At 65.7% G+C, this 5015-nt stretch overlaps 1 protein-coding gene across 2 annotated transcripts in view; it reads right to left on the bottom strand.

Annotated features, from left to right (window-relative positions):
- The window catches only part of TNS1 (tensin 1), a 65358-nt gene extending 61415 nt beyond the window's left edge, over nt 1-3943 (bottom strand). The window contains exons 1-2 of one of the 2 annotated variants that reach the window (XM_014954357.1): nt 3873-3943; nt 2625-2662 (exon numbers count right to left, since the gene is read on the bottom strand). The gene's annotated coding sequence lies outside the window, so the exon portion shown is untranslated. The remainder of the gene's footprint in view (nt 1-2624; nt 2663-3872) is intronic. The other variant, XM_014954361.1, reaches the window with a different exon arrangement.
- Nucleotides 3944-5015: the final 1072 nt, after the last annotated feature.

The following is a 5015-nucleotide window of genomic DNA, read 5'->3' on the forward strand; positions in this document are numbered from 1 at the left end:
CCTATACTTTGGTCAGGCAGTTTTGGTGCAGGGAGGGAAGGAAGGGGCAGGCTGGGGGTGTCGGGTACACGCCAGTGTCCATCCTTCTGTCCACCCCCCCTTGGAGGGAGGGAGGGAGGTTTGCTCAGCGAGGAAAAATCCCTGAGCGGAGGGGCCGGGCGCGAGAAGGACCTTACATGGGCATGGGAACGACATCGTGCTTCCCAGCTGATGCGTGTGCGGCTGCCCCCGGCCCCCCCCAGAGCCGCCCACGGGCGCCGGGCACCCCGCCAGCATCGCTGCCACCACAGGGCACGGGCCCCACCGCTGTCCTCCCGCTGTCCTTCAGGGCAGGGGGAGCACTTTGAGGGGTGCAGGTCACTGCCGGGGTGCACGTCCTGCCTTCCCTGGCAGAGCTCTGCCCGCTCACCACCTCGCCGCCCCCCCCGGGGACACGGCAGTCCCCAGCACGTCCACACCTCCCTGATACTCCCCCCCATACACCCCCATTTCCCACCCTGTATCCCCATCATATCTATGATATCTCCTGGTACCCCACACCCAGCACCCTCAGTTCAACCCTTCACACCTCACCAGACCCCCCACCCACACCCCTGTTTCTCCCCCCTCCCACCTTACTCAGTCCATTTGGGGTTTTTCACTGGGGGTTTCTCCTGAGCTGGGCCAGGAGGCAGCTGGCCAGGAATCAGCAGTGCCAGGGGGCAGCCGGGAGGTCAGAACAAGGGGTCAGGGCAGGTCCCGAGGGGGTAAATATGGGGACCAAGGGGAAGATGCTGCCAATAACACGGTGGGACAGGCTCCAGGGCCAGGAGGTGGGGGGGAGCACCAAGTCCTCAGCAGCATCTCCAGGGCACGAGGAGGAAGCGGGAGGGGGGTGCAGCTGCCAGCAATTTGGGGGTGAACCCATCTTCCCACCCCAACGTATTCTGGGGGTGCAGGGGTTAAAAGCAAGGGGCTTCAGGTAGACAAGAGGCTGGTTTTGCTCCGTGCCAAGCCCACTCCTCACACGCGCCCTCCCTGTAGACCCTACAATAACAAGCCGGCTTGTGAGTCAGCTGGCCGCTTGCCCGGCCGGAGGAGCCCCTCCCTGGGCGCTGGCCCAAAGGAGCTCTGCAGAAGGCCCCTGGCCCTGGCCCCATGCACGCACCCCCCAGCAGCACAGCCCTGGGCTAGTCGGCCCCACTGAGGCGGCTCCAGCTTCCAGCGAGCGTGGGAAGGGTGACGGAGGCTAATGAAATGCAGCCGGCCGCGGGAGCGAGCCACGAGCTGCTGCTGCGTGCAGGCTACCCAGATGCTGGGACCCTGGTGTGACTCCCCCTTCTTGGTGCACAACCCTCTATCAGACATCAGAGAATCCCCACCGGGCGTACACCCAGACACATGCGTTTCCCGGCGCTCCCTCCTGCCTGGAAACCACTGGCAGATGCTCCCCACCACCGCCTGCCGTACTGCGGGCATCCCCTCACCCCTTGCCCCCCTCACCTCTCCCCGTGGTACCCTGGCATCCAGGCAAAGCCACCTCCTCTGGCCTCAACCCCGGGGCATCTTTGGCAGAGGGCCCCCGAGGTGGGACAGGGTGCTGAGGCTGGCACAGGGTCCTTGGGTGGCAGAGAGTCCTCAAGATGGCACAGAGTTCTCCAGGGTGGCACAGGGTCCTGGGGTTGCCACCAGGTCCTAGGATGGCATAGGGTTCCCCAGGGTGGCACAGCCCCACCAAGCCTCCCAGCTACCTCTGCCTTGCCTGCTCAGGGCCCAGGGTGCTGGGCACGTCCCCAGAGTGTGCCCGCAGCCTCCATCTCCTCCAACACCTCAGCCACGGCTGCTCCCAGTGCCTTCCCCGCAACGCCACCCACGCTGCGGCACGCTGCGATGCCCGACGCGTGCCTGGCCCCCGGGACAGGCTCCCTCAGGCCCTTCCTCTCCCTCCTTGCCCAGCCAGGCACGGGCACGGGCATGTCCCAGCCTACGCTGCCCGCCTGGGGTGTGCCAGCCTCTTCCCGCCCGAGATGCCAGCCCCAGAGCTGGCTGGCACGCATGCCTCCTCCCCAGGGATTCAGGAACATGCAGCCTCCCCTGCCCCAGCAGCGGGCACCATGCCCACCTCCAGCTCGATGGAGAACCTGAGTTGCCGTAGGGTTCCCCTCCACCAGCGCGGCAGGCGGACAGGCGGGTATCACCACTGGGCATCCTGGGCTCCGCTCCCTCCTGCCAGCCAGATCCGCCCCCGGCGGTGCTGGATATTGGGAGAGGTGCCCAGCTGGCGTGTGGGCTGTCGGCACCGCTCGGCCAGTGGCACACAGCACCCACGCGCAGCAGCACCCACCCTGGCAAAGGGCATCCCGCTCTGGGCAGTGGGGCACGGACCCCTCCCGGCCCCCTCTGAGCAGGGCTGCACCCCAAAACTCAGTCCCCGTACCCCAACGGGCATGTGCACCCAGGCAGCAGGGTGGCACTGCCAGCCTCACCCAATGGTGACACCAGTCACACCACGACCAGCCCACAGCCACCAGCCCATGAGGATGCCCATCTGGTGGGGTCAGCTGGCACAGACCATGGCATCCCCCCTCTGATTACCCAGTGCCCCCCCAGACAGGGATGGGCACGACTCAGGGCATTAGCCTTACCTTGGCTTGGCACTTGGTGTGGCAGGAGAGCTTGCAGCCTGCGGGAGGGAGAGGGGGCACAGGGTTAGTGGGGGCAGGAAAGGGGGCATTGCCACGGGGCAGCCTGCAGGCACCCAATGGTGGGGGGCAGAACGGAGGGTGGCACCCCACGCTGCAGAGCATGGAGAACCTTGGCACCAGGACATGCACAAGCGCACACGGATGCCCACACCTGGCACACGCATATCCACACACACGGAGTGGCACGGGCACAGCACGGCACCACATGCACACGCCTGCAGCACTTGGGCACACACCCCTTACACACGCGCTGTTCCCCAATGGTGCCAACGCGCCGGGGAGCCTGCGTATGTGCAAACCCCACTGCCCAGGGCTTGGCGGCGTGAAGGGAAGCCGGGCACAGACACATCTCACGAGGCCTCACACGTGCACCGGCATGCACAAGCGTGCCACCAGGGTGCTGCCAGCGCCCGTGCCCCCGCCTGCCCACGCGATGCTGGTGCACGCTCACACCCGTGCCCTGGCACAGGACATGCGTCGGTGTGTCCGTCTGTCTGCCACTGCAGGGGACGCACACCTACACGTGACACCGCCATGCTGCCCGGGCAGCCCTGCAAAGCCACCCGGTCCCATGCCCAGGGGACACGGGTGTCCCCCACGTGGCGTGGCCCTGGCTCCCCCCGGGGCCGTTTCCCGCAGCGCAGGAAGCCGCATTGTTCCCGCGTTTCCGCGGCCGCCCCTCGCACGGGGCTGGGCAGCACCACACACGTGCGAGGGGCCGCGGCACCGCCTGCGTCCCGCCCGGCGCCATTGGCACCCACGCGCGCACACAGACCCACGTGCCTGTGTGACCGTCGCACACGCGTGTGCATCTGACGCTCAGCCACATGCACGCGTGCGAGCACCTCCCCGGGCTGCCCTCGCCCCGCAGGCTCCCACAAACACACAAGCTCCCCCTCCAGCACTGGCAGGTTGGCACTGACACGTGTGCCCATCCCCGTGCACACAGCTGCACATGCAGGTACACGCACACACACATGCATGCACACACAGATGTGAGCAACAGGGCACTCGCAGACTTTGACACCGCTCGTGCACACACACACACACACGAGCAACTTCATGCCCACACATGCTCACCCAGCGGCCTGCTGCACAAGCACCAGTGCACAAGAGCAGCAAGGTGCGAGGGCAGGCACCATTCTCCCGACCCCGTGGCACACACGTGTGCCCGTGCCCCCGGCTCACCTCGGCAGGTGCTGCCCTGGCGCGTGATGGCCTGCCGGCAGATCCCACAGGCCTTCACCTTCTTGAAGCTCGTCATCTTGAAGGCGTGTGCCGGGGGGGCCTCCAGGTCCTGGGGCTGGGGAGGGAGGGGGACACACACACGGGGCTTCGTCAGCCTCAGTTTCCCCATGTGAATACAAGCCGCCCCCCGCCCACCCCACTCCCCCCGGACCCCATCACCCGGGGCTGTGCCCTCTGCAGCAGGGCCCCGGGGCGGTGGGCACGGCGTGGGAAGGACCCCCACTGGTGTCCGGGTGGGCAGGGGGGCGGTGCACCCACCCCGACACGACGTGGCGGCCCCTTTAAGTAGTCTCTGGCGCCCCCTGGCGCGTGTGCGTGCGTGTACGGGCGCGTGCACAGATGCGTGTGCACATACATGCGTGTATGTGTGCACAGATGTATGTGTGTGCAGACGTGTGTACGTGCGTGTGTGTGTGCACGGATGTGTCTATGTGCGCACAGATGTGTGTGTGCAGACGTACGTGTGTGTATGTACATGCCTGTGTGTGTGCACAGACGTGTGTACACAGATGAGTGTGCATGTGCACGGGCACGTGAGCACACGGATGGCTGTATTCGCACGTGTGCCCCTGTGACTATGTGCCTGTGCACATTGTGTGCACGTGTGTGCAGGCACAAGCGTGTGTGCCTGCATGTTTGGGGGGGATGAACATGCTTGTGTCTACATATGTGTGTGCAAACTCGGGCACAGGAGCTCATGTGAATGCACATACGTAAATGTGCACACACAGATGTACATCGGTGAATACACAGATGCGTGTGCAAACATGCACGTGCACACCCAGGTCCATGCAGGCACTGCCAGAAGGGTGTCACACAGTGAGTGTCATGCCGTGTTTTGGGGTGCACGCTGGACAGGGGTGCCCCACGGTGGGGGGCACAGGTTGTGTGGTGCCCCCTGAGCGTGAGCAGCTCTGCCCACCCTGCCTGGCACAGCCCACACATCCGAATGTCCGCAGGCGCCGGGGTGTGAGCGTGCAAGCATATGTGTGTGCTCACACACCAGGATGGAGGACGGGGGGTGGTTTTGGCACAGCTGCAGGGGAGCCAACACCCCTCCCAACACCCCCCCAGACTGTTATC

This window comes from Calidris pugnax, unplaced genomic scaffold (genome assembly GCF_001431845.1).
Source record: "Calidris pugnax isolate Ruff unplaced genomic scaffold, ASM143184v1 scaffold103, whole genome shotgun sequence".
Lineage (NCBI taxonomy): Eukaryota > Metazoa > Chordata > Aves > Charadriiformes > Scolopacidae > Calidris > Calidris pugnax.